Source organism: Eptatretus burgeri, chromosome 4 (genome assembly GCF_056783735.1).
Source record: "Eptatretus burgeri isolate ZD-2024b chromosome 4, Ebu_testis_v1, whole genome shotgun sequence".
Lineage (NCBI taxonomy): Eukaryota > Metazoa > Chordata > Myxini > Myxiniformes > Myxinidae > Eptatretus > Eptatretus burgeri.
The window spans coordinates 107,760,280-107,772,474 of record NC_140964.1 but is presented as its reverse complement, the minus strand read 5'-3'; the positions used below and the strand labels follow the sequence as shown (position 1 = coordinate 107,772,474).

General features: G+C 46.0%; 1 long non-coding RNA gene across 1 annotated transcript in view; it reads right to left on the bottom strand.

Annotated features, from left to right (window-relative positions):
• Nucleotides 1-8,303, bottom strand: part of LOC147028862 (uncharacterized) — a 79,317-nt gene extending 71,014 nt beyond the window's left edge. The window contains exon 1 of the long non-coding RNA XR_015057740.1: nt 8,214-8,303. This is a non-coding gene — a long non-coding RNA (uncharacterized LOC147028862). The remainder of the gene's footprint in view (nt 1-8,213) is intronic.
• Between the last annotated feature and the right edge of the window lie 3,892 nt (nt 8,304-12,195).

Below are 12,195 nucleotides of genomic sequence, written 5' to 3'. Positions count from 1 at the left end.
AGTATCAGGTCTGGCCAAACGTTTCGTTAAATACCCAGGCCAAGCTTCTCCAGCCAAACCCCACAAGAACGTGGGAATAATTGTTCCCGTTGAAGAAAAAGAAGCAGAAGACCAACTCCTCCATATTTGAGTGACGCACGATTGGAAGCCCCTGCTGTTAACACCTGGCTTGTCCCCTTGAGGGTCCTTCAGTTCTTGCGGATCGAAGCTCAGAAAATCAGCGGAACGGTTGCGCACGTTGACTTGTCATTACCACTTTGCTCGGTATCTCTCCACAAACATCGCGCTCTTCCCGCTAAGAATCAAGCCACCACGAGGTCCCATGGTCATGCGAGCAAACGGTCGCTTTGTGATCCTGTGGTGTGGCATTTTGCACACAAAACGTGCACAGTTCAATGGGTCCGATTATATAAACAACACCCAAGAGCAGCTTCACTGATGGAAAGGGTCGCTGTGATCATTTTGACGCGGGTTCTTCCTTGGATTGGCGCCGCTTAGTCGTACTTGTGATGGGTGCCAAGGTTGCAAGCGCAATGGGTCAGGGCACGATTCCAACAGGCAAAGGCGGCGGGGCTCGCTCGGCTTACAACGAAACATGCAGCGCCATTAAAAATAAATAAATAAATAAATCATCCTCAATCTTAATGGAGCATTCGGAACACACACACACACACACACACACACAACACACACGCACACACACAATATATTTGTAACCAATGGTGGATTTTGCATTTCGAAATAGTAGAGCGACAGAGAAGGAAGAAGCAGAGCGTCATTGTCGGAAGTCGGTTTGGGTTAAATCGTGCCAATCCGCAGACCTTTCAATATGAATGTTCCACAATGCAGCACTACCGAGTGACAGTAATTGATTCTTCCTTGGGACGCACAACACCGATCAATACTCTTCCCTGCGGAACGGCTCACAGCAATCGTGTGACACGCTTGTTCTGTACGTCGAAACCTTGGCAAGCCATTGCCGACCGTTCCTCACCAGATTCAAACCACAGCAACGTGTTGAACCGTTCGCTCGCCTCCCCAAGCTTTGCCAGGAATGTGACATTCACGTCCTACAGGCCTGGCACGGAGTTCAACAAAACAGCAACAGATGGCGCCAGCGAAGCCTCCGCGTTCCTGGGTCGCTGTGTCTGCAATGGCGTGCGCGCTCTTAATGAGGTTTTAAAAATCGAATCACGACGCTCGCAACGGTTTTCCATTGGATTTGTGCGCAACAAATGTGAGCCTCCAGCTCATGCCCGTGTCTGGCACTTTCGCCTCCATCACCAGCGACATCGTACCCTCAATTACACTTAACCTTCTGCTACTCGTAATGAAATAAGAATGGCGCACAGGCATGGAAAATGCATTAGTGCCTATATCGTCTGGATAAGTTGAAATTCTCGTGAAACATCCGGGTAACGTGGAAATTTCCCCCCAAAAAAATAATGTCGGCAAAAGTTGGACAAGTTGCTCAACAGGTTCTTCTGTACTGCAGTGGTCTCATACATCATACGAGGTTTACAGGTAGACGTTTACCAACACTTAGCAGAACTCATTGGTGGCATGTTTTGCACCTTTGAGTGACCTCGTCTTGTTTTAATTTTGTTGAAATGAAGCAGGGTGACCAGGTCTGTGGGAAGTGCATTTTTGCACTGTTTAATGAAAATAATAAATGTCAGTGTGTGCCCGTCCATCAGTCCATCTCGTCCACAACTCCAAAAACATGAAAGCTAGCGGCCCCAAACTTTGCATGCATACAAACTTCCCCTCCCCTTGAACTGCCTTCCCTCCCCCTCCCCTCACTGCCTTCCCTTCCCCTCCCCTCACCGCCTTCCCTTCCCCTCCCTCACCACCTTCCCTTCCCCTCCCCTCACCGCCTTCCCTTCCCCTCCCCTCACCACCTTCCATTCTCCTTATACTGCCTTCCCTCCCCCTCCTTTCATGCTTCCCTCCCAAACACCCTCCCCACTTCCTCTCTCTTCCATCCTTATCGCACTTCGTAAATGTATTTTCGTAAAAATATTTCATAAAAGCACTGCTAAATGGAAGAGGCTTGAAAGTGGAAAGAACACTATTTGTGTTCTCGTGTTCAAGTATGTAATTAAATTGAAATAAAATAAATATTTAGAGGTTGTGGAAAAGAAAAATTCCTGAAGTTTTCTGCCATTGATGCAAGTGTCTTTTTCACTACCTTATTAAACACATCACATTAGTTCTTCATGCCTGTTGTTTGTCTCCTTTATGACATCCGAAAAAAAGCAATTTTGTTTGACTGCCAAACAGGCAGCGTAAAAATGTTATTTCATTCCTCTCTGCGTATGTGCGATCAGATTGAATTCAGAGCCAAAGTACAGTGAAACTACAGGTTAGTTTTCCGATTCATGTTCAAAATATAAGGTTCAATTGAAATCAAGTTGTTCCTCGATCATAAACTGATGTTTGCAGACAGACAGACAGAGACAAAGTGAACCAATTGTTTAGCACCACTTTTGCTTTGAGTGCCTGGGGTAATAAAAATGAAATGTAAATTGCTAAAGTACAAAAAAAAAAAAACAGTTTGATGACTATTCCATCATTGCCTTTTTCCACAGACAAATTCCACAGACAAAAAAAAAAAACAGTTTGATGACTCTATTCCATCATTGCCTTTTTCCACAGCAAATAAAAAAACTGGAGTGAAATCAATGGCACGCCATCGCAAATCCCTACACTTCCCACCTCAAGCAAAGTTGAAAAATGGCAAAACGTCCCAACAGGAATGACCCAATATGAATTTTGGGAGTTGAAAAAAAATGTTGTTTTGAGTCTTTTGACCACTGTTACATGAAGTCCCTACCCCCTGTGCCATGACCGAGAGATCGAATTCAAAAAATCGTTCCATATTTCATGCATCCCCAAAGATTGTGCATGAAAAGATTTATTTAAAATGTGCTGGCAATTTAATTTTTTGTTATTTGACTTTTTGACCCCATCCCAGGGGTCGGGGCCAAAAATGATTCTGCTCGAATCAAACCAAGAGGGAACCCAAATAAGTAAAGAGCAAAGATGGAGTTATCAGGAGGAACTTGGATAGGATTTGGGTTTCAGCCACTACTCCACAATCCTCAAACCCATCCAGGTGCAGCCAACTTTCTGCAAGAATTCACTTCTCCTTAGAGAGACAGATAATGAAAGAGAGAAATAGAGAATAAAAGAGATGAAAGAGAGAGAAAAAAGAAGCAATAACTAGAGGGGGAGCACTCGGTAGAGTGCAAAACCTCCGCCGCCAATACTGCTGGGTCACTTAAGTGAACCTGATATCCTATTCATTGTAGGTGAAAACGGATCAGACTCAACTGAACCACGACTGAATAAACTAAACTAGATTGACGCGCATGGAGAAATGCCCAAAAAATTAAATCGAAATTTTTTTGAAAAAAAAGTTGCAAAATTTGTTTTTTTTTCTCTAACAAATTTTTTTTTTGGGGGGGGGGGGGTTGGAAATCAATTAAAACATGTAGAGATGCAAAAAAAAAAAATCAAATATTTTTCAAATAAAATCGAAATTTTTTTGAAAAAAAGTTGCAAAATTTTCTAAGTTTTTTTTTTTTGGACCAAGTCCAAAATCTAATGGCATGATCCTTGGAACATATCTAACCCCCCACCAAGTTTCGTCGAAATCCGTCCAGGAGTTTTTCTGTAATACTATTCACAAACAAACAAACAGACAGGGGTGAAAACAGTAACCTCCATCCATCTTCGATGGCGGAGGTTAATTATAATGAATAAAGAGAATTGTGAAAAAAATTAGAAAGAAGTATGAAAGGAACAAAGAACAAAGCTGCCGGGAAGAACTGAAATAGATAGATTTCAACAGTTACTCCCCAGGCTCAAACGCAGCAACATGCAATGAGCTACCAGGGGTCCAACAGTGGGGAAGCACAGTCCACACAGCATAAAGATAAGGTAACACCTTCTTGCCATGTGGTGATCACAAATATCAAGTTTGGTGAATTTCACAAGACCGTTTAGGAGATTGCATGATGAACAAACAGACAGACAGACAGACAGACAGACAGGACAGGACAGAGAGGCAGACAGAGCCAATTACAATATACCCACGTTTTTTTCAAAAAGCAGAGGGATAATGAAAGCAAATCAACATATTTAGTAACGGTTACGTAACTCCTGTGCAATGAGTCCCATGATACCATTTCAGGGTTTCCAACTGCTGCTTGGCCCGATTGACCGTTTCCTGTTACCATGGTGGAGGGTACGTTTCCTTTATCAAATATTGTTCATAATCGACAAAAAGTGGATAAATGGAATCCTGGGGCGGTATGAAACATCTCGCGGGATATATGGGTAAAAAAAGAAAACGATCCCGTAAAATACCGTATACCTGGTCAGCCTGTCATCCTTACTGTAATTCACAGACTTGTGTTTGTGTGTTTGTTTGGCATGCTACTCCTCCTACAGTTCTTGGTGGATTACATCCCGACTTAATACTACATAGGATCACCATGACCCTAATTAGTGTTTTTATTGTTATGACCACAAGAACCTCAAAATAGAGGTGTTTTTATCTTTACCTGTGGTCTTAGAAGGGAAGTGGGGTGGGAGGTGGGGGGGGCGTGGGGGGAGAGAAGGATATTTTCTATGTAAATGTGTAACATGTAGCACCACTCCAGGTGGGAGAGGGTATTACAAGTCTCCACCATTTACAGTACAGTATTCCTGTCCCCATGTTTTCCAGTGCAGTGAGGTGTTTTTAATTATGAGCAGTGGGGATGTTTTTACTTCATGCACATAACCCAGGTTCATTTTTTGGGCGGTGGGTGGTGAACGATTGTGTTCGAGTGATAAAGTACATAAATTTTTTGGTGGTGGGGTAGCTGTCAGTTGCTTATACACTGCCAAAATGAAGGTATGTCAGAAGAACGTGTTGCATGCTTGGAACAAGACGGCCCATCGAGCGGATACTCTGTATAATGCAGCGTCTTTATTCAGAAAGAATATTGTTGCGGATTCGCGCCCGCCGGCGTGCTGACGGCCACGTAACTCGAATCGCGGCACGTCGCCCACCGGACGGACAATCCAGTCGTGACCCTCTCGGACTAACGCCGGGAACCAGTCACGGGTGGACCTTTCGGTCTCACCGCGATCGAGCCAATCAGCCCCCGCGTGGGATAGGGTTGCTCGCCAAATTCGACCTACCTAAGTACCCACGCGGAGGGTAGACCGGGCGATCGCACCTCGCCGCAGGTCGACTTCGGACATGGGCCACTTAAGCGACCCGTTCCGTGCTATCAGAATAACCGAGCGGTGTTATCGTCGACCTCGACGGTTCGATTAATTATCGGGCGTATTCAGCCCACTACCAACCCTTTACGTGAAGCAAGATGGGGATTCAATAGAGGAAAAGACGAAGCGAAGCGGGAAACAGTTCAACACAAAGCACATTTATTCGCGGCACACGGGAGCACACATATACAATTCCACCAAATGCACACAGAAAAGACACAATGTAATTTACACAAAAAGCAAATGTAAAAGCGAAAACACAATGCAGAGCTAATACCGACTACCGAGCACACGGCAACACTTATACAATTCTACTTCACAGACGGCGCCGACAACACATACCCAAAACCAAGGAAAGAATACCCTCAAGGATGAGGCGGGCCTGAGGCCGAGACCGGGTCGCGCCTACCCGTCTGGTGATGAGACGCGGAGCGGCGATGGCGCCTCAACTCCGCGGGCCTCGCGGACAGTGTCTGGTAGGGGGTGGGAAAGGGGCCCCCTTGGTCGCACTATCTCAGCGCGGGGGGAAACAGGAGGGGGTTGCTGATGCTCGGGGTATAGAGGATTTTTATTATCCCGCGACGAGCGTCTCCACCTCGGCCAAGTCGCGCTGTCGGCCTCCCTGGGGTGCAGCTCCCGACGCGAGCACCCCCTCGTCTGGTGTCGCTGCCTTTCCACAGCTCCGTCCCCTCCGTTCCGACTCCAACGCACACGACGACCAGCTCCTTCTTGCCAACTCCACCGCCCGCGAAGTCTTGACTCTCTGTTTCCGACTCTCCTACTCTCCTACTCTCCGCCTCTCGACTCTCCTACTCTCCGCCTCTCGACTCTCCTGGACTGACGAACACGGTCCTTTTATCAGCCCCGTAGCTTCGCCCTCTCAGCTTTGACCCCGTCCCTTCGACCTTTCACCTCGCTCCCCATTGGCCCGAGAAAAAGTGGGCGTGAAGGCTTTTTGATCCACAAATTTGCATATATCGATCGCCCTGGGGGCGGGGCCAATTCGCCCCTCGCTCACCGATTGGACGGCAAAAAGTGGGCGTGTGTCGTTTTTGATCCGTTTTTGAAGCACAAAATCCGTGATTTTGTACACGCTGTTCGGCGCGCGCCCTGCACGAGTCCAACACCGGTACCCACAGCGGGGCAAGAACGGTGGCGATGCGACGGTTGCGAGGTGTGACGGGAAGGTCGTGGCGGTTGTGGTGAAGCGGCGTTGTGGTTGGTGGTTGATGTTGTGGTTGTGGTGGTAATCATGGCGGTTGGTCCAAAATAAAGATAGCAAAAGAAAAACGGCTATCCTGAAGAGTCGCAGCACGCATAAATGACATGTATTCCCACTAGACAACGGGTTTGGGCCTAACTACACATGTACTTACCGAGATACCTCACCTAAGGGACCTGAATGGTGGTTTGCGAATTTGGTAACCACAACAATATTATATAGCCGGCTCATATTTGTAGAGCCTCTCCAGGTCTTTCAAAGGGATCAAGTCATAGTAGTCTGGTGCCCTGACCTGATTCCAAATTACTGACCACCCCGCTGGAAAACAATGGTAAACCAACCGGCGCTTATTCCTCAACCTAAAAAAAATGCTTTCACAGCAAATACACCCGACGAAGAATGAAGTTGACAACATAAAACATCGAGAACAATGTGTCTGCTCAATGATTCATTTTTTTGTTTTGTAATTGTGTTGTTCAAATATTATACAAAAGAAACAAAATAATCAAAGACGACATGTTACCATTTTTGTATCTCCATTACATAATTTTTAGAAAAAAGAATATTGTTGTGGACCCAGGGTCTGGGCGAGAAGACCAGGGAGAAGTTACCTCGGGTTCCCACCAGACTCTCCGGAATCGCAGACCGTCGCACACGGATAACTTCGTGACGTGGAGGGTCGCTAATCGACCATGAACACCAATAACTCAGCCACGTGACTTTGGGTCCTCCGTCTAATGGAAAACAGTTACTAAAATGGGCACATGGTCGAATTACCAGGAGACACGCCCTCGGTATGCCTTGCTGAAACCGGATCACCTTACCAGATCAGATGCAGCCGAGCGTAACTGCCAAGGATGTACCGGATAAGAAACATCGTTGAGGGATAACGTCCCGGCTTGGCTAGGATTCGGACAATGCTGGACCAATGAAGGAAAAGACGAAAACGAGCTGGGAACATTTCTACATAAAGTATTTCTTTACAATTGATGAGGAATGGTATGTGGTACAGTAAATGGGGTTTATTATTATGTATGGCAGAGATAGCAAGGAATTCGTGGGGTGCAACAAAAGGCAAGCAATTTACAAAAGCAGACACAGAGCAGACATATCCCGTTTTTCTTCTACGATCTTAATTTAAACAACTAGTACGTGCCCGTGCGTGCATGGCCGTACATGTAAAATATTATATATATATATATATATATATATATATATATATATATATATATATATATATATATATATATATATATATATATATATATATATATATATATTTCAAACCGCGAGCCAGAAACAACAACCACACAGGCCGTTCCTTCGCTCTCGCGTGCCCGTACGTGCAAACCAAAAGAAAAAATAAATAAATAACTTTCAAACAACCACACAGGCCGTTCCTTCGCTCTCGCGTGCCCGTACGTGCAAACCAAAAGAAAAAATAAATAAATAACTTTCAAACAACCACACAGTTCATTCCTTCGCTCTCGTAAACGACGACTGGATTGGGGCATTGTGTTTCTCTATAAATGCGCAGAAGAAATCGAGAAATTATTAGAATACACGACGTCATCTTTATCCGGAAGTAGTGTGTGCCGTACGGAATGTTCACATGCATTCCACGAATTATCGCTTGTGTTGAAGTAACAACTGCTGTGATACTTCCACACACAGAGTAAATTAAAATCAAAATTAAAATCAAGTTTACCTCACTGTCTTTGCTTGCCATGACATTCGCTGCCATTGACCATTGCCTCTCCTTTGCCACGGTAACAAAGGCGCCTTTCCCGATCATAACCGGCACGGCCAGTCACGTCATCGTCGGCCAGCGGCTCACCAGCCAGCCTACGCAGCAACGTGTCCTGTCATTGGCTTGGTAAATAAATGGCCATAACTTGGGAACCACTTGTCCGATTAATATCAAACCTTGAAAAGGCACATCCTCAGGGCCCCAGCAATATACCTGGCAAGTTTCAATTTGATCGGACCAGGGGTTGTCGAGAAACAGCAGTCACAGACACACATACACACAAACAGACACACACACACACACACACACACACACACACACACACACACACACACACACACACACACACACACACACACACACACACACACACACACACACACACAGAGCCACACTCAGACCCACACACATAGCTGGAATTATATATAGATGACAAGCGACACACACACAGACACACACACAGACACAGACACACACACAGACACACGCACAGAGACACACACACAGACACACACAGAGACACACACACAGACACACACACACACACACACACAGACACACACACAGACACACACAGAGACACACACACAGACACACACAGAGACACACACACAGACACACACACAGACACACACACAGACACACACACACACACAAACACACACAGCTGGAATTATATATAGATAGCAAGCGACACACACACACAGCTGGAATTATAGTATATATAGATGACAAGCGACACACACACACACACACAGACCCGATGAAGATTAGTTAGCCATAAGGAAGTAGAGCAGATGAGAACAAACGGCCTCTCAATACTTGGCGTGGTCGGCCGACTGCGCAACCCAATATTCTTTGGGGGATGCTCCGCTTGAGCGATCCCACCTTAAGAGTCGGCGCGTTATCTCTCGGCGCGCAGACGCAGCGACAGGCAGACAACGAGGTGCAGCGAAGAGGGCAGAGCAGAGAGGTGAGAAGTGGGCGTGTCAAACAGGTGGAGACAGTGCGAGGCAGACAGGTGAGAGGGAGGAGAGAGAGAGAGGGTGGACGGCTTTGCAATCCACCTTTTATAAGCCCCGGGTGAAGAGTGGGGTGACGACCCGAAGCGACGTGCCGTCATCTGAATTGTGCCCTTCCATTGGATCCCGGCCCCGCCCTGCCAGGCTCCTGGGGCTGGAAGCGGTCTCATTCGCACATCTGGTGCGACGTGGCCCAGAGCCCTTCACCGAACTCCCGGGCCGTGTTCTGGTGACTTGACGAGGGTCATGTCGGTCCCGTATGCCCGTTCGGGACACCCCCGGTGAGCTGCGGTTGGTGCTGTTAATGTGCTTAGCCCATCCCCACACCATGCAGTCCGAGTGGCCTGGGCCACACAGCACGCTCATTTGATAGCAAATTTCATCGATGCAGAGATGCGTGGAGGCGCACAGCGATTTTTCCTGTGTACGGGAGCTGTTGGTGGTCGAGGTGGTGCTTCTCGTGAGTGAAGGTTGAGCAAGGGGGGTTGCGTTTTAAATCGGCGTGCAGATTTGAATGAAAGGGCACATGTCTGTCCTGTCTCATAGGGTGGCTCCCTGGGTGTGGTGCCTGCTTCGATTTGCGTCATGGATAAAAGGAAAGGGTTGGAATTAAAATCAGGATTGAATGGCAGATAGAGATACAATTAGACCTTGCTATAATACCCACACAACACACTTCATCCCGTTAACCCATTAAACAAGAGGGGAAGGTCTGACTGCATGAATACTAACGAAATAACTGCCTGAGGATCACTGTATGTTGGGTGCCGTTGCCTTAGAGGCAAGCGGTTTTGCAGAACTGCAACAATATTATCGAGGCGTGTACTCTTGACAGAGCTTTGGGAAGTTCATAAGTCGAGAAATGTTTCAAGACAAAAAGCAATCTTCCACAGATCGCCGCTGTGTCACAGTATACTTGACTGAGTGTAACAGGGATTTGTAATTTGTTGTGGGTGCTTGTGATAACTCACTTCTTCATAAAATATACCATGACATCTTCAATGTCCACCAATGACTAGTGTTAGCAGACTGGTCCTCCTGCATAATGTTCATCCAATGGGAAGATCACCCTGCATGCGAAACACCAGTGTCACAATTTAGACCTGGATCAAGATTAACCTCGGCTGGACAGGTCAAAGAAGAGTACACATACCTATCGGTTATCCTTCCAGCCCATAAAGTGTGATCGTAAATCACTATAACAACAGTAATTGTTCTGCACCCCTCCAACAAGGTCGGAGACGGGGAACACTAAAATGAGTTCCGTGCGACCAACCAATCATCCATCAATGTGTTTTTGTACATACTATAAAAAAACCGTTGAACATTTATTTAGCCTTTCACATTGCACATACCTATTCCTCATGACATTATCTCAACTTGATTAGTTAACGGCTGTGATTGACTGAATTATATTACCATGGCAACCATCTCGGTAATTTGGCTTGTGCACGTGATATTTCAAAAAACGTTCAAGGTTTAGCTTTCATATTACACAAATCTATTCCTCAAACCACGCAAAAGGCAGGGGACCGATAGTATCAGCTCCTTGTTCTCAGTTATTACGAGCTTTCATTGGGAATACACACAAGAAAACAATTCACCTTCACGGAATATGATCTGATTTACCAAGGAACAAAGTTTATTTTTGCTATCAATTTTACATGGTTGATTTTTTTTCATGACACCATATGTTTCTTTACATTTGTGTGAGGCCAACTTTTTACGTTCGCCACCACCACCGAAGGTATACAGAGGTTATGTTTTCACCCCTATCTGCTTGTTTGTCAGTCTGTCTGTGAGCAGGATATCTCAAAAAGTTATGGACGGATCCAGCCAACGTTTTATGGACAGGTTGTGGGCGTGACAAGGACAAATTGATGAGATTTTGCTGAAGATCCGGCTACTACAATTTTTTAAAACTGATTCTTCACCACTGAGAGATAAGGCTAAAAGCTATATAAAAGCATGATATCTCAAAAGTTCGGGATGTATGATGACAAAACTTGGTGGATGAGTTGGGTAGGTGACAAGAACAAGCCAATGAGATTTTGGTCCAGGTCCGGATGCAGATCCGGCCTATCAGTGGGATACAAAACGTAAACTGTTCAGCCAGGCAGAGGCATGCACTCCACTCAGTTGTTTTTGCTCTTATGCGGGTACAGAAGATTGTGCTTGGCTAAAGGCGTTCCCAGATTTCGCGAAAGAAAAATAAGTCCCAGTTTTATCAAAGTAGCCAAAGAAAAAAAGTGCTAGTGTAGAGGAAACCCTTAAGAGTTGTATCGAGTGAGGATAGACATTATGTGTAGTGTATTGGCAGGGAGCGATATAGCTGTTCGCATCCGCTAGGGGTCCGTGGTAGTCTACAGTAGTGTACATTCGGACGGGCAATAAAAAGAGTTCGACAACCCTCACGACTCTCCGTGTCTCACTGCCCTCCGGACATTACATTGACGACGAGGATGGGATTCGAACCCACGCGTGCAAAGCACGGAGAGTCGTGAGGGTTGTCGAACTCTGTTTATTGCCCGTCCGAATGTACACTGCTGTAGACTACCACGAACCTCTAACGGACGCGAACAGCTATATGCCCTGCAGACACGTGACCACCACACCACTCCCCCACGCCCCCTCAATGCTCCCTGCCAATACACTACACTCCTCCCTCCTAAAAGTATGATTAAAATTGACAATTATAATGAGAAGCATAATTGGCAAAGAAAACTACGACATAAAAACTAAAGAGGAACAAAATGACATCAACCATGTAAAATCTCCCAAGTACCATGCCACCCGATCCCACCCTGGGGTGATGGTCGGGCTGTGAATCACCCAGATGATATGGCACAAAAGAAAGCGTACTACATCTGCACAACCTGTCACAATAATGCCGTTGTTCTAACCTGGCACATAATTCA